The 24,675-nt window shown below is 42.4% G+C and overlaps 1 protein-coding gene across 1 annotated transcript in view; it reads left to right on the top strand.

Moving 5' to 3' along the window:
• Positions 1-564: 564 nt before the first annotated feature.
• Positions 565-24,675, top strand: part of ARHGAP24 (Rho GTPase activating protein 24) — a 387,405-nt gene continuing 363,294 nt past the window's right edge. The window contains exon 1 of the mRNA XM_042468375.1: positions 565-855. The gene's annotated coding sequence lies outside the window, so the exon portion shown is untranslated. The remainder of the gene's footprint in view (positions 856-24,675) is intronic.

The following is a 24,675-nucleotide window of genomic DNA, read 5'->3' as shown; positions in this document are numbered from 1 at the left end:
TGATGTCACTCCAGAGATGACTGAGGGGTCAGCTGTGCCACCAAGAAGGGGAGTCTCATTTCCCCCTGCCTGGCATGGTGCAAAGCATGGCGTGTGCGTGTGCGTGTGTGTGTATGTATATGTACACACACACGTGTGTGTATATATATATATATATATATATATATATATATATCCTCTCTCTTTGCCCCATATATATATATATATATATGCATTCTCTCTCTTTGCACCATGCGTGTGCCTGTCTGTGTGTGTGTGTGTATATATATACTCACCACACACACACACACCATAGATACACACACATCTCTCTTTGCGCCATATATATCTATATATTCTCTCGTGTGTACGCACAAGCACACAGAGTATTCTCTCTCTCTCTCTCTTTTTGCCTCCTGCTGGGAAGGGGAAAGAGACTTTCCATCTCCCCTCTCTCCAAAAGTCCTGTTGCTGCTGCTGCTGCTGCTGCTGCTGCTGCATGAAACCTGAGAGCGAGGGCTGGCCTTTGGGGCGTCTCTTTGCCCAGCCCTCCAAGCTGGAGAGAGAGAGAGAGAGAGACTTGGCCCAAGGCACTTGGCCGGCAGTGACAGTGGACCCTTCATGCTCCTCAGTCCCCCCCAGGAGCTCCGGGGTCCAGGGCAGGCAGAGTGCCTTGGCAGTGCCAGCTCAGCTTGGGACCCTGCTGGCTGTTCCTTCTTTGAAAGTGCCCACTTCACAGCGAAACTTCAGGGATCTGACTTGTCTTGTTGGCAACCTGGAGACTGCAGGCTTTTCCTCCGTTGACTTTGCTTAAGAGGGGGGGTCTCCCATTGGGAGCCATTGTCTGGGAGGACCAAGGAGGCAGCGAGGAACAGGGTAAGCTGGCATTTGGGGCATCGCTTTGCTTCTCTCTTGACAGATCAAACTCTCCACCGGCAACAGCCTTTCGATTGCAATGCAGACCCCCCCCCCCCCCCCAGGTTTGGAGGAAGAAGCAGATAAAATGTTTGCATCCGCACTGCAGAAATAACCCGGTTTGACACCATTTGGAACTGCCCTGGCTCAGTGCTATGGAATTCTGGGCATGGTAGTTGGATGTGGCATTCGTAGATGCTATGGGATTCTGGGAACTACCATTCCCAGAATTCCATAGCATGGAGTCATGGCAGGTCAAGTGGTGCCAAACCGGATTGTTTCTCCAATGCGGATGCAGCCTGTCTCCCAGTTCCAGATGGTGCAAATGGGGCAATCTTATATTAAAAAAATTCATACTCAATAATATTTTCACCCATTCTTCCTTTTTCCAGCTTGAGGATGATACCCTTCCCTTCTTGGATTTTTTAAGAAGTCTTCCTGAACCAATGGAAATTAAGGAAATACAGATTATTATTATTGTTATTATTATTATTATATTTATTTATATCCCACCCTTCTCCCAGGGCAGCTTACAACATTAAAAAAAATACCATACTGTTAAAAACATACAAAAATGGTATATTAAAATAGAATTAAATTACTATTTATTTTATTTTATGTTATTTTACTTTTATCCCACCTTTCTCCCAAAGTGGGACCCAAGGTGACTAACAACATACGTCAAACACATTAAAATGACAATTAAAAATTACAACTATAATGTTTAAAACATACAAAGTTAAAAAAATCATAATCTAAACTCAACCCCCTCAAATTAAAACAAATCCAATGCTAAAACCAAGAACTTATATATGTATGGTGGCTGACAGTCATGTCCTTGTGTTTTCATTTGGCTCGATGTGTGTAGATGCCCATGAGATTCTTTCTGCATTGGAATCTCTCTCAGACTCAGGGGAAGGCAATGGGAAACCTCCTCTGAACAAATCTTGTCAAGGAAACCTCATGGTAGGTCTGCCTTGGCATTGCTATCAGATGAAAAGGACTTGAAGGCACACAGCAAGAACAACAAATACAGTATCTCTCTGCCAAAGACATTACCCTTGGCATTCCTATTCTCCTCTGATTGAGAAGAACAAACTTTGAGGACTCGTCCTTCCTCAGAGGATTATCAGTTGGATCTGTTCAGGTGTGGAGCTTCCTTTCCTTGTCACATAGGAAGCTGTTATGTATTCAATCAAACTGGTAGTCAACTTAAGTTGCTATTCGTTACACTGACTGGCAGAAGCCCCCCAGACTTATCAATTCAGCCTTTGTCCACCTCTACATGGAGATGCCGTGGAATAAACCTAGGAATTTGTGTGTGCAAAAATGTGTATATTCTCCCACTGAACTATCTAGAATACAGCTCAGTTTCAAACCATGGGATTGAGAGTTTTTTTGTGGGTTTTTCAGGCGATGTGGCCATGTTCTAGAAGAGTTTGTTCCTGACATTTCACCAGTATCTGTGGCTGGCATCTGCAGAGAATGCTGGCATGGACGATAATTGGAGATTATACACACACACACACACACACACACACACACACACACACACACACACACTATCCAGGGTCACACAGTATATGTATGTGTGTGTGTGTGTGTACACACATGCACAAATACACCCCACTTTCTTCCATGCCAGCATTCTCTGAAGATGCCAGGCACAAATACTGGTGAAATGTCAGGAATAAACACTTCTAGAACATGGCCACATAGCATGAAAAACCCACAAAAAACTATGGATGCCGGCCATGAAAACCTTTGACTTCACACTGGATTGAGATATTCACTTGTGGTCTTGTACTGAATGTAAAGCAAAGGCTGTTTAACACATTATATCAACTGGCATGTTTTAGACATAAGGCAGTGGATGGGGGGAGGCTATTTTGGAAATGTTACTTGCCCAGAATCCTCCTGTTGGTATGATTTGTGGACATGCTGCCTGGAGAATTATGGGACTTTTAGTCCAAAAAGTAATGCTTCTCCACTCTGACAGGATTGCTGAAAAGATAAAAGAGTTTGGGAAAATAGGATAAGCATTTAGTAAACTGCAGATTGCCCTCAGACTCCCTTTATACTGGGGACTATTCTATATTGAACTGAGTATAATTCCCATTAAATTCAAGAGATTTGATTCTGAACAGATATGTAGGAATGCACTGTTGGGAGTCTTTCACCCTGGATCTTAACAATGGCTTATGCATGTGTGCAAGAGACAAAAACTGCTTTTGATCCAATAATGCTCAGTGGATGGCTGTTACTATTTTGGAATAAAGCCAACCCATTTTGGCCATCAGTGGCCTTCTTCAGAGGCTGCATAAACACATAAATATAAGCTTATAATTAAAAGGACAACACATATTTATATAATAACACATACATAAGATATAACACATATATAATTCTGATCTTTGTTATACATCTTAAAGCCTATATATACCAATATGAAATGTCACTGCAAAAATTTTCTGGAGCCAAGAATCTCATTCCATATTCTGGGCAGAAAAGAAACATATGAACTAGGCTCAAGGCTTTTTTTTTTTAAATGTTTGCAGCTGGTCAAGGGGGGGGGGAAGGGTAATGGTGGAATGATACAGCCTTCAAGGACATATCCTGCAACCAGGCAAGAAAAAGTTCTGAGTGAATTGATGAAAGTGGGAGAAGATCATTTTAGTTAGTTAGGCCTCCAGAACCAAAGAATTTAATTTCAACATCAATTCTGCTTCATTTTTAAAAATAGAGTCTTCTTCTTCTTATCATTTACTTCATCTATAGCCCAAAATCTGTTGCAGGTTGATGCATTCCAAAAAAAATGCCTTCGTAAGAGAACACCTAATTTGAAAGTTGTTCCCCTGTACCTTTTTTGAGAAGTCTTTTTGTCTTTCCTTTGTAGATTTTTAGACACTTGCATTGCAGATTGTAGATGACAAAATGTGTGGCACATCCACTTTTGGAAACATACCTTTTTGGATGACAGCTTCCAGAATCCATCCTGCCAACATAGCCCCCAGCAAAACTGGGGGATTCTGGGAGTTCTAATCCAACCCCCCCCCCCCATGCTCTGTAGATGCAACTGTTTTCTTTGTTCTGTCTGTAGATGTTCTGTCTATATATGAACTCTCACTTTTCATTTGAAATGTGGCCCTTTGTCAGTTTTCCATAACTAAATCCTTTAGTACGCAAAGGTATCTTGCAGCACCTTTGAGACTAACTGAAAGATAGAAGGTGGTAGCATGAGCTTTTGTAGCATGTGCTTTTGTAAAAAATGTGGTTCTCCACAAGGATACTTCTGATTAGAGTCTCATTGGCCAGTTGATTTTTCACCAGTTCTCCAGGTTTTTACTAATAAGAAAGCTTTCTATGATTCAGCACAGAAGAAGCTTAGGAGAAATTGTTGTAAAAAATTTAATTGTTTGGGCTAAGATTTTCAAACATTAGAAACAATTTAGTTAAAATTATGCCAAACTAAGCAGGAGGTGACTATTTCAAGACAGAAGCAGAAGAGTAAAAAGCAACTTGGGATAGGGGACCAAGGAAAGCATGTGTTTCTGAGACCAACTGGGTGCAACTTTATGCATGGAGTAAGCTGTTGTGAACATTATTTATTTTTAAAGTAAACAGCAGATGCTAGGGTAGCTGGTAAGAATCCAGATGTTGGCTCAGATGTGGGGAAGTAGGTAGGCCTTTGCCCTTTGCTTTCTCTACTTTCATCTCCTGATGCAGTTTGGACACCTGTCCCTGTTGTTTTCATTGGAACAAAATGTCAATAAATATATATGGGATTTCCTTCCTGTGCTAATAGCAGGTGCACAAGTCTTGATTTGAACAGAGGTCGCAGTATGTATGTGGTGTGTGTAGATTTAAAGTCCCACTGCCTGGGACCCATTCCAGATCTGGAGTTCAGCGCATGTTAATTGTTTTTTAAACAGAGGCCACACTCTGTGTGTGTGTGTGTGTGTGTGTGGTGAATGTAGATTTAAAGTCCTTCTGCTAGAGAGATCTTCCATATCAGGAATCCAGTGAATGTTATTTGCTTTTTAATAAAACAACTCCATAGTTACTGATTGCATGAATGGTTTTGTGTCCAGTTTGGTCCATGGCACAAATAGATAAGGGGGACTCCTAGCAAGGAACAGTAGAGTGCAACTTTCCTCAGAGGTGGGATGGGGAATTGCAGCTCTGGGCAAAGTGACAGGTGCTGGGGGGTTGCTTTGTTTGATGCATTGTTACAAAGTTAAATGGAAAGGGGGGAAAGTGGTTGTAAAAGGTGGCCAAAATAATGTGCATGACATGAGTTCAGTGTACTTCCGGATATTCTGCTTTGCATTCCTATGAAGTGTTTTTTTATTCCCCATCTTTTCCAGCCTATGGTGATATGCTATTTTTGATGCTTCCTTCATCTCCCACAGCTTTCAATAAACTGCTATGGGCCACCCTCACATTCTCTAGGGAATGAATCAGAAATGTCCTTAGTGCATAGTCATACTACGTCTGGCATTCTTATCATAGAACCAGCTAGAAGTGGGAAAAGTTTTTTTTAAATTACATCTCCCAGAATACCCCATCCAACCTAGCTAGTGGCCAGGATGGATGGGAGATTCTGGGAGATGTAGTCCTACAACATTACACCCTTCCCAGCTTTGCTTATTTGTTTGCAAACATTAGTACCATCTTTGCATTTCAATACTCTGACACTTCTTTTGCATTTGAGCTTGGTTGCCCTTTAAACATTCTCCCACTGTGTCAGATGAGTTAATGGAAAAGCATCTCTTATGACTGAGAGAATATTTAAAGAGCACCTGAGAGAACATTTAAAGAGCACCTGTGTTGCATGAGATTTCAGATTAGGGAATTACGCACACCCACCTCTTCCTCTCTTCTGTACGTCATATTTCTGGATGTGAGAGTCTCTTTCTCTGTTCATAGCATGCCATTTCTGCCTGAGAAAACATTGTGTGTTCCAAGTAGAACAGGTGTCCATTTGTCATCAGAAGCAATGCAGGCATTTTAACAATAGGGTGGCTGCCTTTGAGAACTGAAAAGGGTAACTGTAATGCATCTGTACAATGATACTTAGACAGAGAGTCACCATATTTGTTCCATTAGCTACTGTGGCACTTACCTCCTCCCCCATCACCTGTTATCTAAGTCAATATGTGAGTGGTATTTAACTGAATGAGGTGCTAACTGTGTGATGGAATAAAGAAGCTACAGTGTTTTATCTCATGCTGGCTTTCTAGGAATGATTCAACAGAGATGTTATTAGATTTGATACCCAGATTGATCTAAGCAGCTGTGAAGACTGGAAAGGTGCAAACACAACCTGTTGCTGAGAACATCTTCTGTGTGAGCCCCAATGAAATGAATGAGAGTGGAATTCATATGAAGCCAACTTAAATTGGCTCATACCATTGGTCAATGCAGCCTGGGGAGGGGGGTCCCTAATCCTATCCCAATCCTGTTCTCCCAGGTTTCCCAAATGCCCATGTCCTCTTCTCCATGGCTCTATCATTTGCTGGTTACTCAGACGGATGGATTGATTGACTGCTATGCACACACATTCTAGTGTTACCACTTGGGAATTGTAAGGGAAGGGAATGAAACACATTGCCTTGGCAACCAGTTGGCATTTTGTTTCCTTCCCCATATGCCATTTGTCATGACAGCTGGCAACATGATTAGTTTTTAAATTGGTTTCATTTTTCTTTCTTTGCATTTCTTTTTAATATAGTCTTCCCAAGGTAGGCATTCCCCTGTCCCCCAAAAGTCAGAAAAAGGCAGAAAACAAAGAGGTTTGCTTATTACCCTTTCTTATGTGATGAAACTCAAGGTGGTCTACAATGGTCTCCCATCAGATGGAAGCAGACTTGTTTAACTTCAGCACAACTGATGCCTTGCATACTGTCAGACAATACCCCAGGGCCTAGATTTTTGTTTTTCCAACAGCTGGACTCATTATTTGTCTTTGGAAAGGTTACATTTACATGATGCATGCCCTGCCCTTGAGGCGTACGTGGGTATCTCTAACATGTAAATTCCCAGGCAAATTGATTGCTCAAGTCACAACTCAGATACCAGTATATTGTTGTCTATATTACATGCCTACATTAAATGTGCAAATGGATTTTGGCTATAAACAAGTTTTTGTCAGCCAGCTACCAACCCAGCATTCACCTTGCTTGATGCTGCTTCTAATAAATACAGACCGTGAACACAGAGAATACTCTTACAGGGTTGTAATATTCTCAATTTTCAATAGTGATCAGAAATGGTGACCCCTTTCAGGGACAAAGGCTTTGACCTCAAAACAGCCTTGGATATTTTGAGCTGTTAAATTCAAATTTAAGAGCTTGGGAAAGTTACCTTTTTGGACCACAGTGCCCAGAATCCTGCAGACAGCATGGTCAGTAGTCCATTACTTTATAGTTCCCCAAAAAAACATCTCCATGTTCTCCATGTTTAGAATTCCCCTTCAGGCCTGAAGCTCTTTTTGAAGGAACAAGATCTTTAGGGTAGGGCTAACATGCAGAACCCTACTCTTCTCCTCATCAGGCAGTCATCAAATCTGGAATGTCTGAAGGTGGCCAAGGGGGGGTGGGAACCTCCTCTTTCTATAACCCCTAGACAGTTCTTAATGCATTCTGGCAAATTAATGCTCTTGGATGACCTGTCTGAGTATGCTGGTAAACAGGCTTCAGAACAGATGACAAACTGTACAGATGGTGGAGAGTCAAATGTTCACTGACATGCTACTGAAAAAGAAATGCATGAAAACAAACATTCATTCTTGCCAAGGGCTGTTCTCAGTCTGCCAGAATAACTGTGATGTGATATCCATGTGCTATGTGTGGAGGGGTGTCATATTTTGGCACCCCCTTCTCTGCTATGAACAACACATGCCAACAAGCTCCTGTCTGGAACAATAATAACTGCACAAGGGAGTATGTGGGTGTGTGATAATTTGCATTTCTTTGTAGAATTTGGAAAGGTTACTTTTTGACTTAAGCTTCCAGGATTTTAGGAAGCGTAGTCCAAACAGTTAAGGTTTCCAGGCTTTGCTTATTTGTTTCAGAGAGGGAGAGACTGGTGAACTGGGAAACTTTTCAGAGACCATTTAAAAAACTTTAAATCAATTAATTTAATGTTGCTCACAGGTGTTTTGACTAAAAAAAGGAACCTTCAGAGTTATCTGGAACTGTGCTCTTTGCAGCAGCCAGTTGCCAGTATAGTTTCAGATGCAAAACAATCTGAAGAGCACTTTTTTGGAGGCTGCATAGTCAAACAATGACTTTGTCATATCAAGGCAAAGCTGACTCTTGCCAAAATGCCTATTTGCATAACAAGTGTCTCTTTGCAGTTTCTGCTGAGTCTCTTATATGCTTTTGAAGTATCCTCACCTGTGAAGAAAATCTGCACTTGGAACCTTATGAAACTGAGTATTGATCAAAGTGGTGATCATAATACTACCCCACTTATTTCCTGACATTTAGTGGCAAAGCATACGCAGGCCTCTATGCAGATGAAGGAGATGTTTGTTGTCTTGGGGAAACTCCAAAGTTTGCAGAAGTATAAAATAAATCTGAAGAGAAAATGGGAAGGGGGAAAATCCACAACTCAGCCCAATAAGGACTCAGTATGCACAAAGAGCCAGAGTGGTGTAATGGTTTGAACACTGGACTAGGACTCTGGAGACCAGGGTTCAAATGCCAGTTGAGCCATGGAAGCCCACTTGATGACTTTGGGCAAGTCACATTCTCTCAGATTCAGAAGAAGGCAAAGGCAACCCTCCTCTGAGCAAATATTGCTAATAAAACCCCAGGATAGGTTCACCTTAGGGTTGCCATAAGTCGCAACTGACTTGAAGACACACAACAACAAATGCGTACTGGGTGGCCACAGAATACTGACAGTTAAGAGGGGGGACAGGGATGTAGCCAAGGGGGGGGTTCTTGGGGTCCGGACCCCCCTTCCATTAGAAAAATGAATGGTGCATGCGACTGCGCTGCCACGCCCAAGCCCCATTATAATGGTGGCACTTAGTCTGGACCCCCCCTTCCTAAAATCCTGGCTATGTCCCTGGGGGGGAGGAAAACCAAATGGGAGGGAAATGGAATGGAGTGTCTGGGAGAAAGTCATGACTGGCTGGCTGGCAGGCTGGCAAAACCAAGACAGAAATACTCTAGTCTGCATTATTTTGCTGTAGGTCTCCCTTCTGTCATCTAAACACAATTCAGGAAGGTGTGTGCATTACATTAAGGATGGAAAAACTAAAAACAGATATTATCTCATTGTGCAACCCTCAGTAATTATGAGTTCCTCAATGAAACATTTTGGTTGCTCCAATGAAAATCAAATGTAGCAATTCAGAAAAGGTTTATTTGCTCTGTAAAGTACTGCATCCTCAAAGCCTGGAATCCTGGAACCTTTTTTGCCTTCTAGCATCCAGGCATGCTACTATTTTCTTTGTCTCTCTTTGAATAAGCCTGTATTAATGTTTTCCCTTCTTTTCCTGGAACAAGAACAGAATTGTGTCTTACATGCCCAAACAGCCTGTGGGTTATCCAGTGAAAAATGGCTTCAGTTGTTTGCTCTCCCCACTGCCCTCTACCTTTCCAGTTTTTGTTAGTTTATGAAAGCCTGGACCACCAAAAAGACACTTGTTGTTGGCAGCAAGCCATATTTGTGCAGCTGTCGATGCAGGTCTGCCTTAACTCCCCATCCCACCCTGCCACCCTCTTCAGAATCGTAGTTTAAGTTGACAGTCATGTCTTGAGGGAGGAAAGGAGTGTGCTTTCTTACAGGGTCTGGCAGGATCAAACCTGGGACAAGCATTGTGTCACTGCTCAAATTAGGCAACAATGAACTGAACCCTTCATGTGTATACATGCCTGTTTAGGCTTGCACAATTTGTGTTTAGATTCCCATTATTTTGATCAGGACTGAGTGACGAACGTGAATTAAAAATAGGGCAAGTCATTCCTGTTTTAAACAGTAAAGGAAAGGAATGTGGAATTTGTACTGAATATTCCTGTCTGTTGATCTAGCCTAGCATATGAAGATTTTGCAAATTATTTCTAGTATTTTAAATGTAAAAACAAACAGGCTGGTAAATAGTGGTCTAGGTCAAATTTTTGGTACCAACAAGAGTGGACTGAATTGCTAAACAGTAAGTCAACATTTACATAAGGCCCACTGACTCAAAAGGTTATTCTAGTTGGGACTAGCCATCAGATTAAGGCCAATATCTAAGATAATGTATGGGATAAGATGTCGGGTTGAACAATGATGGCATCAGTGATGCACAACCCTTGATAGTACTAGAGTTGTGCCCAACTAATTGTATATATGGCCAGTGTCAACATGCAGTACCACAGGGCAGCTGAGAATAAGACCAACACCCAGGTGGGGCTGACAGTTTGCTTTGGTCCTCTTAGTTGCTTGTAACCGTCTCCCCCCCTCCATCATGATATCTGCTGGGAGTAGCTGAGACTAAGAATTTACATAGTATTTTAAACTTCCCTTGGTACCCCAGAATACCAGCTTTAGTTTCACTCTGGGGTGCTGTTGGAAATTAAAATCATAGGATCTTAAGACTTTCCCGCACTAGGCTAAAAAGTGGAATTGTCACAGAATAAAAGGGTATTTGGTTGGTACTTCCCACTCAGTATTCCAAAGCAAGATAACTCCTTGCCTGTCAATTTTCTTTTAATTTTTATCTTTGCTGTGTTTGCATACTTATGGAAAAATGATAAAAATTGTTTTTAATCCTTTTTGCCATGATTACACAAACACAACACAGGTAAAAATAAATAAACCAACAGGCACAGTTAGCCTTCTTTGGACTAGTGAGTGGGATGGGGAGAGAGGAGAATCAGATGCTCTCATGGCACTGACTGCTACAATGCTGGAACTACACTGAAGAGACTCATGACACGCTGGGAGTTTTCAAAGCAATGCAGTTGAGTGAAAAAGTGTGATAAGAAACATTTTTAAAGGGCTATGTACCTGTAATGTTATTGCTACGAGACATGACACTGGTATGATAATGTCCTAGGAATTGAAACAGACTACAGGGCTATTTAGTCCAAATATCTGACATGCAGGACTACACAACTCAAATACTACTTAAAGATGCTCATACAACCTCCAAGAAGAAGAGTGGGCCACTGAGGCAGTAAGTTCAACTGTTGAACAGCCCTTACAGTCAAGAAGTTCTTCCTAAAGTTTAGCCATAGTCTCTTTTCTTGTAATTCGAATCTGTTGGTTCATGTTCAAGTCTCTGGAGCAGCAGAAAACAAGCTCACTCCATCTTCTACATGGTATGTCTTCAGATATTTGAACAAAGCTATTGTGTTACCTCTCAGTCTTTTCTTCTCCATACCCAGCTCCCTTTGTTCTTCATAAGGTTTAGTTTCTAGACTTTTGATAATCTTGATTGCCTTTCTCTGGACATGTTATTTTGTCCTTCGACGCAATATTGTAGATGAGGTCTGACCAAAGCAGAATAGAGTGGCACAATTACTTTTGCTTGATCTAGATGTTATGCTCCTGTTAATACAGGCTAGAATTATATTGACCGCTGAATCACACTGTTGACTCATGTTTAGCTTGTGGTTACCTAAGATTGCAGTTTAACATCACTTTAATTGCCATGGTTCAGTGCTATGGAATTCTGGGAAGTTTCAAATTGGATTATTTCTGCAGTGTGGATGCAGCCTTAGAGGGAACCTCTTAGGGAATGTTCACTCCACCTGTTCTCCCCCCTCCTTTTTGCTCTTTCACTGCTCCAAATGTAAAACTAACTTAGGGTGCATCTGCATTGTAGAAATAATGCAGTTTGACACCTCTTTAACTGCCCTGGCTCCATGCTAATGTACAAATCCGGGGCTTTGTAGTTTAATGAGGCACCAACACTGTTTGCAGGGGCTAAAGACCTTGTAAAACTACAAATCCCAGGATTCCATTGGCAGGAGCTACAACACTTAAAGTGGTTTCAAACCACACTAATTCTACAGTGTAGATGTATTCTTAGTCCTCTTTCTGTCCTAGTTTAGCTTAGCCTAGCACCCTTAGGGAGATTTCCTATATCGAATAGAATTCCTATAATTAAAGTTTGGTTTATTTCCTTTAGCTAATTGGTATCAGTGCTCCTCAATCATAATAGCTAGATGTTGCCTGTATGCACTCTCTATCAATTCTGAGTCCCTTGCTTTTTCCAGGGTTGTCAGCTGTCACCCCATCATTAAGAATTCTAAAATGCTATTTTGAATGTGTGGCTTTTCATAGATGAAGATGGCTTATTTAGGTGCTTGCACCTGTTTTGTTGCATTTACTTCCTTCTGCTGTTTACAACCACCTTTCTGCTCTTGGCTCTTGGCTCTTGTGAGGGTTGGACTAAATGGTCTCTGGCTTTACCTCTTTTTCATTTTAAAGTATCCTTGATTTTTATCCTAATGAATCTTTGATATTGGGGGTTTGGTTGGCCATTGCAAACAACTGTATGGTCTAATATGAATGTTTCTGTAATGGGATGATTAGGATTTGAGGTTCTACACTGGAGGTTGTGGCTTGTAAAAAAGACCAATGTTGCAGGCTGTCCTGAGTACGCCCCTTCCAAAGCATACATCTTTGTGGCGACCCAAATGCCAAGAAGCAGGAATACAAATTTGATCATTCAGAACTGAAATCTCCCATCCTGCTGTACCCATCTGTACTGAAAAAATTCAATTGATTCTAGTATTTTCTTAATTGAGAATATTATGTTCTACCTTCCTGCTATGTAAGTACCAAAAATGGTCAGGTTCTTGGGGGAAATGTGATGGCAACCCTTAATCAGCAGCACTACCAAAATGGCTTCCAAAAACAGACTTTAAGAGTTGGACTGCATCCACACTGCAGAAATAATCAAATTTGATACTGCTTTAACTGCCATGGCTGAATGCTGTGGAATCCTGGGATTTGGAGTTTTGTGTGACATTCAGCCTTCCCTGTCAGAGCGCTCTGGTGCTCCAATAAAGTACAGTTACCAGAATTCTATATTACTGAGCCATAGCAGTTAAAGTTGTGTCAAATCAGATTATTTCTGCAGTGTGACTGTAGCTTTAAGCACCCAAATCCCTGACCTTTGATAGAGGACTCTTTTGATTTATTTTGCAATCATTTTCCTAAAAACAAAACAAAAAACTTTCAACCTTGAGTATGAAAAAAAATGCAAATGTGGATCAATTTTCTAAAGATCAAAAAATGAAATGGAATAAAATTCTCACCCATTCCTACCCAGGTGCTCCTTGTACACACTCTTCCTTCTTCTTGGGGTCACTGTAGGTGAAATAAAGGACAGGGTACTTTCTGAAAGATCCTGTTCCATACAGCTATTAAAGGGACAGGAGCCCTGTGTACTGTTTGAGGATGGCAGGCACTCAGCTGAGCATACATACACTCAACAGGAACTGGCTGGGGAAAAGCAGATAAGTCCCAGGACTTATGCAGGGTTACAAGAAGCAGGGTCTAGAGATTCCAAGGTTCAAAGGGAAGAGCTGAAAGCCAAGAAATGAGTTCTAAGAAAGATCAGTCTGAAAGTACATGCTGATGGTCAGAAATAGCAAACCTAGGCAGGGCTGCATGGGAGGTTTTAGAAGTGTTGTCTGCATCAAGGAAGTGGCCTGGGCTGAGCTAATCTGTACCTAGTGCTGTAGTGGTAAACTGTTACAGCTGGTCTCATTAGCACAATGTCTTGTATAGTATTTAAAGTGGAGCAGGGTATTGCCTGACCTTTTGCTCCTGGCACTTCAATTTATGGCACAGTGTGAAGTCCCACCCTCTTACTGATCTGCGGTTGCTGGGATGGATTGGGCTTTATGTTTGCCAGTGCCATGTCAGGAGATCTAGCCTGCTCCAGCCGGGGCCCATCATCTTGGCACTTCTCCCTCTTCAAGGTCTAATTCCCACTTATCTCTTGATTTGATTCCTGAACCGATTCCTAAAACTGGTTCAGCAAACACAGTGGTTCCCGCTATGTTTGTGCCGGTTTCAAAAATCGGTGCAGGAAGCAACAACTGCGGCTTCCCCACCATGCTGCCCTACATCCTCTTGGCTATACTGGGGGTGGAGGAGAGGCCAGGGCGGAAGGAGAGAAGCAGGCCAGAAGGACAGAGGATGGAACATGGAGGTATGGCCGGGAGACCAGGGAAGCCACTGCCAGTGGGAACCTGGGCGGATGTGAATCCTATTCAAATCCACCTGGTTCCCACTTGGGCTGAATCAATTTATTTCCAAATACATTTATTCAGCCCAAACCCCCCCCCCCCATTTTACCAGTGTCTTTTTGATGTGGGTTAAAAGGGTTAAAATGGGTAAAAACTATGCCCCCCCCCTTTCCAAATCACTTCAGTGATTTGAATTGAATGGGAGCCACAGGATCATTTTGAATCATGATCCGGTTTAAACCATAGTGGGAACAAGGCCCAAGAAGTTTTTTTCCAAGTATGACATGACCTGTCCCTTATTTCATCTGCTAATCCTAGGTCACTTTCCATTCCCTTGTTCCCTTGAAGCCAGCAGGTTGGTAACAAGAGCAAAGACACAGAATTGTTACGTCCTCACCCTTTTCTCTCTTCCTCTGGTATACAATGCAGATTGGGGTCAGAGGGTGAAGACAATCAAATGGGCGCTGGTACTGGCTGCAGAGAAGTGGAAGTGGGCTCAGTTTGGCAGAAGGACCCACTTCAGGTAGGTTGCTTCCTCCCTCCAGCATTGTAGGTGTTAATTTCTGCCAAGCACGTAACACTTTGTAAAAGACAGCGAAAGACTTTTCCTTTTCTTTGCCTGCATGTGCTGCTCAGATTTTGCCCCATTTCTCTTCCCTGTCTGCAGAAATTCTGCAGCTGAAAGTAAGCTGTGTGTCCCACAGACACTGTGAGCAAAATCCACTTTGTGTTGCAGTTAATTGTCCTGCTGTTGTAACAGTAAGCTTCCTTTCTTCTATTCTAATGCCAATCCAACAGGCAAGTGGAACTAGGGGGTGTGTTTTTCTTTTTAGTGGTCCTAGAAAGAGAGCAGAAAGTGGGTTCTACCTGCCTGCCACACTGGGCAAAAACCAAACAAACCCACCCATCCACAACCCTTTTGTAATACCAGTTTCCTGTAAGCTGATGGAAACATCTTATTTTATTATATTTTGGTGTAGGGAAGAAGGAGGTTTAATAATCCAGTATCCTTTCTTTTCCCTCTGTATCAGGGAAGCCCTGTTTGGCACAGTTCCTTAAAGGTAATTGTGGGTTTGATGTGAATCCTGCCAAGTAAATTTGGCCTCTCCCCCAAGTACAAAACTTGAGATACCATTTTATATGGGCTACATGCTTCTGTCAAAAGTTCTGGCCTGCCAACACTTGGAAAGTCTGTTTCACCATCCCTGTGACCCTTTTGGTAAGGTTGGGAGTTGGGGAAAGCAAACAAGGAGAGAGGTTGTGAGGAGGCATCGCAGAGGAGGAGGAGGTTGTGTGCTGGCTGGCTACTGTGCAGACAGCTAAGCTAGGCAGAGTTCCTCCAGTGCAGTCCTGTTATATTGTTCATTGTCGAGTCCTCTTTTGTTCAGTGCATGCCAAATTCCCACGTGTATGCTCTCCTCTCCCCTCTGTTTTCCTGGTGTTTGTGGGCAGCCGGGAGTGCCAGCAGAATGCCTCTTGGCTAAGACACCAGTAAAGGGCTCAAGTAGGAAGTTGAATGTGCACCACATGGGCACATATGGTCGAGGTGATTTGTCATGTAACGAGATTAAGCCTTCGCGCACTGGTGCTGGAGAGCGACGGAGTATGCTGTTACAGCCACCTTTATTCTCAGTCAATTTGCAAAGTACCTTGCATTAGTTTCGTGGAGGCAGTGTTGTTGTTGTTCTTCTTGTGGTTGTTATTGTTTGCTAAATGCTGAACAAGGGATCTTAAGTGATTCAGCTCCCTTCAGATGTGGCGTTTGATAGCACCACTCCTGGGACACCTCTTCTGAAATCTTCATCATCTGCCTATAACTGGAAAGCTTCAGACTGTGAGTTTTTCTGTCTTTTATTAATGGGGGTGGGGAAGGTGAGTAGGGAGCAAAGCAGGAAAGAAAATAAAAAAGGGAGAAAGAGAAATTTCATCTTAGCTTTCAAAGACAGAATATTCTGCTGCTTATTCACTTGCGGACTCCCATGTAGCATCCACCTTGCTCCACCGCAAAGATTTTCCCACTACTGCTTCTGCTGCCTGGCTGAATGTTAAATTACAGTGTGATACCTGTCGGGTGTCTGCAGTAAATGGAATTCATTTGCAATCGGCGCAGTTATTTTTTTCCTTCAGTGCCAAATGAACTGGGAGCCATGGGAAACAATAGAACGAAAGGTAACATTGTTAGAGCGAGATGTAAATAGAGATTGCAGCAGAGAGGCATTTTCTTGGGGGGGGGAGCTGTTTTGTGAGTGGTTCACTTTTCTTGCTTCCTCAGTGACAAGGCAAAACAGATGGGGCTTAGCAAGGTGATGCTCCTGTCAATCAATGGCAAGGGGGGGCAGCTTTTCTCCTAGATGTCCCTGCCAGAGCTGTGCCACTATACCACCAGAGTTCTTGTTAGGTTTTTTTGTGGTGGAAAACAGCCTGAAGTATTGCTGTCAGCTTGCTTCTCCCTTTTTACTCAAAAGACTAAGGCTTCGTCCCTTCCTCTCCTCTTCCCACAGTAGAACTCTCCACAAGCCTCACTAGTGGTCCTACTGCCTCTCTATGTTTTGGATTGAAGTTCCCTTTTTAAAAGACAGACAGACAAACAAACAAAAAAGCAAACCAGCCCTGCCTTTTCTCATTGCAAGGTAACTGCTTCTGCTATCCTTCTTCTTTTAAAACTTGTCTCTGAATGCTAGGCTTTCAACTTGTTGGAAACCGGAGCATTTCTTAATTTGGAAGTATTTAGGGTGCCTTTTTAAATACTACATGTGCCTTTTCAATTGGCCTGTTAAATTCCAGGATGTGAAGTTTTTTTTAAAAAATGTAGGTCTAGTCCATTGCATTCAGTATTCCTATGCAAGGGTTTGGTGTTATTGTCTGCCTTCAACTTGTTTCTGACTTACAGCAACCTTAAGGTGAACCACAGGGTTTTCTTGGTAAGTTTTGTTCAGAGGAGATTTGCCAGTGCCTTCCTCCGAGGCTGAGAGACTGTGACTTGCCTAAGGTCACCCAGTGGGTTTCCTTGGGCTGAGTGGGAATTTGAACCCTGATCTCTAGAGTTGCAGTTCAAAGCTCCAGCCACTACATCACATTGGCTCTTGTGTATGCAAGGATGGACAACCTTTACCTCTTGAAAGGCACAGGTGAAATTGTTAGAGTAACAGGTGTGGTATTTATATAGCAGGTTTCAGGTATTCTATGTGCCTTTTGTTTCTCTCAGTAATCCTTAACACCAGTTCTGTGGAGTGCACTGGCATTATTCAGACTCACCTCCAGGTTGCAGAGGATCTTGAGTGACGTGTCTTTTAGTAGCAATGTTCTTCCTACATAGTTGGGTCCCAGCAGATTTACCTAGGAGTGATAGGAAGCAATTGCTGATCAGCTGAGTGGTTTGGAATTGCTATTTGAATTTCACAAAATGCTTTGGAACAATACTATGTCAGGGTTGTTGTGGGGGATTAAAATGGTGGTTCCAAGTAACCAGGCATGGGATGTGGAGGGTAAGGATGTAATTCTTTGCTAATTTTCCTCTTGAAGGAAGCAATGAGGAATTTTAGCAATTTTCTTCCAACTGTGAGAAAGTCTTTGAAAACTGTACAATTTTTGAAGACCTTTGTAGTTTGATCATTCTTTTGTGCAAAATCTGCATGTGTTTCTGTGTAGGAAACAATATTTTTATGCACAGAATATATTCTCTTTTCTGAGCTAAACAACTAGATTTTGTGTAGAATTTTGTGTAGAATAAATTTCAAACTGCAAAGATCTTTATCAGTTTAGGATTCTTCTTGTCAAGGTTTCTGGAGACTCAGAAACAACAACAGTTTTTCAGCTGGTTTTCAAATATTTCTGAATATTCTTTCTCTTTCTAGTTCAAGGCAGCAGGATTTGAGGTTTGAGATAGCAAATGCCAGTAGAGCAGTGAGCAGATGCTTCAGGAAACTGTGTGCTGATGTCAGGACTGGTACTAAGCCCATTTTGCAGATGGGAAGAACGGGGCCTGAGGAAATAGTGGTTGGTCTCCTGGTTGGTCACAAACTGTATATATCTAAAATTTGGGAGATCACAATGCATGGGCAGAGTGGGGCTGCATTTCTCCTGGTTGGTCGCAGGGTATGGAGGCCCATCATAGGCTATGCTGGCGTATTTTGATTAGGAGGACATGTAAGGGAATGAATTCAAGCACTGTGAACAGTGTTGATAATGAAGTGGTTGGTATACTATCTCTTATATATCACCCCAAAGTGGAGATGCATTTAGAGTGGACAGTTTTAGTTGCTACAACAACAAAAAACAGCAACATAAGAATGGATGCAAAAAAGAGCAGGCAAAAACAGTTAAGGATTTCTGTTCTGTTTGCTTTCAGTACAAAATCCTTATTTATTTTGGTAGTTATTTGTATATATACTAATTCATTTCATTTCATTTCTTTTATTTGCACTGTGGTTCCTATTTATCTTCTTTCTATTTCTCTCTCTCTCTAGCTGTTGTGGTGGTTGAAGCAGAACTAATCTTGGCATCTTGAGGCCATCATTCTGTTTTCTTAGGATGATTCAGAGTGTATCCTCTCCATGGCCATTCCAGGGGCAGCAGTGGGGGGCAGCGGAGGGAGTCAGCTACCACACAAAAATGGTGTCTCCATCGTTACATACAGTACAGGGCATTCTGGGAAAACAAAATCACCATCAGGGTAGCCACTGAACCACATTGGCTGCTCCCACAGCTAGAGAAAGGTGGGCCCCCTTAATGCCTGAATGAGTGACAAATGGAGATAAATGGGGATGGGTAAAATGTCATTTGAGCACCTGTTTAATAAAGCATTTACCAACATTCAGGAATTTTGTTAATGGCTGCATCTGCATTATAGAAATAATGCAGTTTATAGAAATATATACATTATAGAAATAATGCAATTTGACACTGCTTTAACTACCATAGCTCTATTGTATTAAACCCTAGGATTTGTAATTTGTTGTGGCACCCGAGTTCTCTGACAGAAAAGGCTTAATATTTCACAAAACTGCAAATCCCAGAATGCAATAACAATGAGCCAGAGGAGTTAAAGTGGTGTCATACTGCCTATTTCCACATTGCTGATTAAGCCAATGTTTCAGGATGGAAAAGATGGAGCAAAACTATTGCTCTGGGTTGTAGTCTGAACTTTAACAGATTAGAACCTGTTTGGGTGGGGGGGGGGAGAGTTAGGCCCCTGAACCTTGGTTTAGTTGTTCTAATGTGCCCTCAAATCAACTCTGACTTATAATGACCCTATCATAGGATGCGGTGGCTTAGTGGTTAAGACGCAAGTTCTGATGATCAGAAGATTAGAAGGCTGGCAGTTCGTGGCTCAAGTGCTACATGTTCGGGTGGGCTCCTGTCACTAGTCCCAACTTCTGCTAAGCTAACAGTTCGAAAGCATGCAAATGCAAGTAGATAGAGAGGTACCACTTAAGTGGGAAGGTACAGTGCGCCCACGCCATACGCGCCTTGAGCATACGCGCTCAATCTGTGTGGGGCGGAAGGGGCGGCACATCCCATTCATTTGAATGGGCGCGCGCGCCCGTTGCGCCCCGCGTGCCGCCGCACCGCCGTGCACGAGCCCCATTGTTTCCAATGGGGCTCGAGCATAGGCGGAATTCACCTTACGCGGCGGGATCTGGAACGGATCCCCCACGTAAGGCAAGGACCGACTGTAACAGCATTTGGTGCAGTCATGCTGGCCACATGACCACCAGAGCAGTCCTCAGACATCACTGGCTCTTTGGCTTAGAAAAAGAGATGAACACCATCCCCTACAGACTAGACATTCATGTCAAGGGATTACCCTTACCTTTACCTTTATCATAGGGTTACCTTAGCAAGATTAATTCAAAGGAGACTTGCCATTGTCTTCCTTTGAGAGAGTGTGTCTTTTCCAAAGTCACCCAGTGGGTTTCCATGGCAGAGTGTAGATTTGAACCCTGCTCTCCCAGTATCCAACATCAAGACTGAAACCCAGAGTGGATTTATTTTTCCCTCCACTGATGAGGAATGTCAAAGAGCCACCAGACTCCCACTGATGGCAATGGGGCAAGATGTGTGTCTCTTCCACTTCCCTCCCTTAGAGGGAGGACACTATTCTGTCTTTCAAATGTTCCTGGCAGGCTATATAACATCATTGTTTTAAGTGTTTGCCTCCCTTCCCCCAATGTTTGCTCCTCCTCCTCCTCTTGGCACAATAGGCTTTTAAAATCTTTAGTTCTTTAATGATCTGCACAGCATGCTCTACTTGGCACCCTGATTCTCAGGCAGAGAAGAAAGAAACTCCTTTATCTTATTTTGATCCAATTCAGCACTGAATAAAATCCTGAGATTAAAAGGAAGTTGAGGTACCTAAACTGTTTTATCTGAGGAGAGGGATGCGCTCACTCCTGCTCATTATTTCTAGCTTTTATTAAAACTGTTTCTAGTTTCCAGCAGTGATGGGGGGGGGGCAATAATAGCAGAATTCTACTTCCCCCCAGGAGAACTTTTGAGCAGCACAATTGCAGTAATCTGAGCATTTTGGAGGTCTATAAAATAGGCACAAGAGGTCTTAAACCCATGTCTTTCTCTGCTTTCTTAGCAATGTGCTTCAGATGTGATCCAAAGCTTTCTTCGGGATAAGCTTTCTCCTTGAAGAGGATACTAAAGTTGCAACACTGGTCAGCTTGACTTAAAAAAAAAAAAAACTCCTGCTTTTATCTTTGCTTCCCGTAAAAGGATTTCTGCAGCCAGTGTGCAAAGTACATGAAGATGTTGATTTCTAAGCAACTGTTTGATACTGAATAGGGCTATCCCCCCCCCCCCATTATCCCAATGAGTTGCCAGATTATTGGCTACATGCATCCTCTGAACTAGTTTTACCTTCTTTCTGTCAGCCTAGACAAGTTTCAATCTAATGTTGGCTTCTGGTACTTTCACCTGTCAAGTGGAAAGCTGTTGCCTATAAAGCTAGTGGCAAAGTAGCTATTTGCAGCCTGGGGTTTCCAGGGCAAATTACCTGAAGACAGTGACTTTTCTGGGGAAGTGGTAACTGCTGGGACACCCACAACTCTGCAGACTGAATAATTGATCCATATAAGTTGGACAGCATATGTTTCCATGATTAATTTGGTCACTAGCAGACCCTGGGGACAATCCCCTTTTGGATCCAGAATCCCTGAGTTAGCATGACCACTGGTCAATAATCTCATCCATTATGGTTCAATAGTCTGCTCAAAGAAAGCCAGCATGGCTTAGTGATTTGAGTGTTGGACTATGACTCTGGAGACCAGGGTTGTATATAGTTGTATATCCCTGCATGGCAGGGGGTTAGACTACCTGCCCCTTGTGCTCCCATCCAACTTTAGGATGAAATGGTTCTAAAACACCCTGATAGTTTTCATGTCACCCTTTTCCTTTGACCCTGCTTACCATGGATATATGGCCCCAGAGAACTTTTAAATTATGTTTGGCCCTTGATGGACTGAAATATTTCCCATATTTGGTCTAGGACAGGGATGAGCAAAGTACAGCCTTGGGGCTTAGGGCTGCCAGATCTCAAGGCCTACCTATGAGTCTCCAATTTTCATGGGTCACCTTTTGTCAGGAGACAAGGGTGAAAATTCTCCAGTTTTGCAAGGGCTAAGGTCCAACCAAGCAGAAAGGGCAAAATCTTCAGCTCCACTAGAAGAACAGCAGGTTGCAACAATTTTCAAGACTTAAATGAATGTTTGTGGCAACTTGCAATCACTCTTCAGGAAGCCTTAAGTTCCTCTTTCCTTTCCAGCCATTGTCATGCCAGGGCTCACACACTGCTCTGCTCTTCATGTGGCTAGAAGCAAGTAGGCTCGAATAATTTTTCCTTGGCCCATCTCCACTATGTGAAAAAGTCTAATCTCCTCATTTCATCTTGATCTGTGGACAGCCCTTTTAGTTAAGACTTCTGACTTAATTTTCAAAGTGGAAAATACATTCTCTCTGTGCGTGTTTGAATAGCAAGCTGTTAGCAACTGTAGTTGGTACCTAACCATTATGCTTAATGACATCAGTAGGGGCTCTCCCTAAGTTTCAAATTTGGCCCAGAAACCTCTGAGCCTGAGACAATTCTGAACTTGCAACCCTGTTGTGGCTGTATGTGGTTCTCAAAGGCCCTTTTACTAACCGTTGACTCCTCCAGACTCTCAACTGGCCATTTTCTGACTCCCTTAAAGGGTGAATTTCCTTTCTCAGAAGCCTCTGAAAAAGGCACTTTGCTTTTTAAACAGATTTCACGCCTTCCTCATATTATTCAAACATCAAATAATACTTCTGGCTTTTTGTTTTAGGTTCTTGGTGTCTTGAGAATTTTTTGGCACGCCATATGCCCCCTAGAATGTTCAAGATGAAAAAAAAGTGCTCAGCCACAACAATTGCCCACTCCTGTTCTGGGGCTTTTATACCTTTAAAGTTGTTCCCATCCTTCCTTAAAAAGAGCCTCTGGAGTGAGGATACAACCCCTTTCCTTTCCTGAAAAGTTATTGAATGGAATCCTAACACAATCTTTTTGGTGAGCTAGAGAATCATCATCACCCTTTTGCAAGAGTTGAAGAAGGACTGCAAGTCTCAGGACTTGTGATTAGGTTCCAATTGGGGCATGGTGTGGGTCTAACACCAACATACCAGACTATTATTTATTTGACATGCTGATAAAAAAAGTCACACATATCACCCTGTGTATGGCTGGATTGATTAGAACACCCATACATAGCATTGCCTGTGAGATAGCAAGTGTCAGGAAGCATGCATATATTCTAGCCCAGAGCCAGGGAAATGGTTGATAGACTCAAAAGGCATTCTACAGTTTATGGAGGATGCCAAGCCTGTCTTTTCTTTGACATGTATTACAAAAAAATAAAAATTAGAAAAGGCATGATCCTGGAGATTAAGGGAAAGGTAGTATTTGTGCAATTATTAATCACTGCTACAGCACTTGTCACTGTACAAAGTGACGTTCAGGTCTTCTTTCATTTAATCTTCACAAAAATCCAATGAGGTTGGCAAGAGTGAAAGATAGTGACTCGCTCAAGGCTACCCTGTGAGCTTCCTAGCCAAGCAGGAAATCGAATCTTGGCGTCCCATATCCAAACATTCCACTTTATCACCTGCACTACATTAGACCCAGCAGGGAGCACTGTAAAACAGGAATGAATCATTAGTGAGCCATCCTGGGCTCTTGGTGCCACTAGCAACAAAGATAGTGGGAATTCGTGGCATGCATGCCTAGAGGCCAGATAGAGATAGGTGACAATAGAATTTCAATTCATTTTTGATAAGAATTTTTAAAAACAAATTTACAAAGTTCTTCATAGCTAGAAGGATTTTTTTTTAAAAAAAAATCAACAACAGCGATGTAGGAAAAATAAAACTGATAGATTCCATCATCCAGGTGCAGAGCTCTGCGTGCTTAACTCTTTTGGTGGAGATCCTATATGGTCACATGGAATATAGAGTTCCTCTGTATACAGAACTCTGCTTTGGCTTCCCAGTCACCAGTCCCAAGAGTCCTCATGTTGCTGCAATTGTTGCCCCCCTCCATGGTTGTTCTATAGCTGATGGAGAATGAAGGGATTGGAGAAGTACTTGCCTATGTCCTGTGGCATTGCTAGGGTTGCCATAACCTGGTGGTAACTCATGCAGTCACCCCCCCCCCCAATTGCCCCCTTCTCATACCATACTAAACAGAAACCTTAGTAATGTTTTTTGTACTAATGTTACTCACAAGTTGTAAATCCCATATATCACTGAATGTAATGGTAATAGTTGTGGCATAAAACAACTAGCAAAACTAAAATTATACCTTCAAATTACAATATCATACGCACAGCCTAAATACTTAGTTTCATGTGATTAGAGTGAACATTTTGTAAGATTTGATGTTTTAAAGAAAATTTAAAAATTAAAAAAAATTATTTTAATTTTTTAAATTAATTAATTAATTTAGAGTTTTAGAGGAGAGGGCCTTGCCTTTCTTCTCCCACTGAGCCCCTCACCCCACTCTCCCAATCTCCTCAGCATTTTAAAGGGATGCAGATAAATGCCACAGCCCTTTTCTACCAAAAGGCAGACGTTTGGGGAGCATTGGTGTCACTTCCCCTTAGGGTGCCACCTAGTGCAGCCAGAACCCCTTGCACACGCCTAGTGGCACCCCTGCCTGTGTCTCCATTGCTGGATGCAGACTGAGTACATTTTCACAAAGATCCATGTGGGGTGTTGCTGTTGTACTTCCTGCAACAAATCATGGGTCCCTTTCCCACACAATTATTGTAATTCCACTTCAACTGTCACAGTTCCATCCTACAAAATCCTGGGACTTTCACTTTTGGGAGAGGTGTTTTGAATTCCCAACTACAAAGCTCTATCACTTCACCAAACTACAAACTTCAAGATTGGGTAGCATGCTTGGTAACATGGGATTTAAAATAGAATCATAGCAGTATTATTGTATAGGTTGAAGGAACCCGCATTTTTTGGCCAAAACAGAAGGGTCATACCTATCTGAGAGCGAGTCAGACATGAGCACAAGGCCTGCCCTTACATTGGGGTGGGGTAA

Source organism: Sceloporus undulatus, chromosome 5, assembly GCF_019175285.1.
Source record: "Sceloporus undulatus isolate JIND9_A2432 ecotype Alabama chromosome 5, SceUnd_v1.1, whole genome shotgun sequence".
Lineage (NCBI taxonomy): Eukaryota > Metazoa > Chordata > Lepidosauria > Squamata > Phrynosomatidae > Sceloporus > Sceloporus undulatus.
This window is presented reverse-complemented; position numbering and strand designations above follow the sequence as displayed.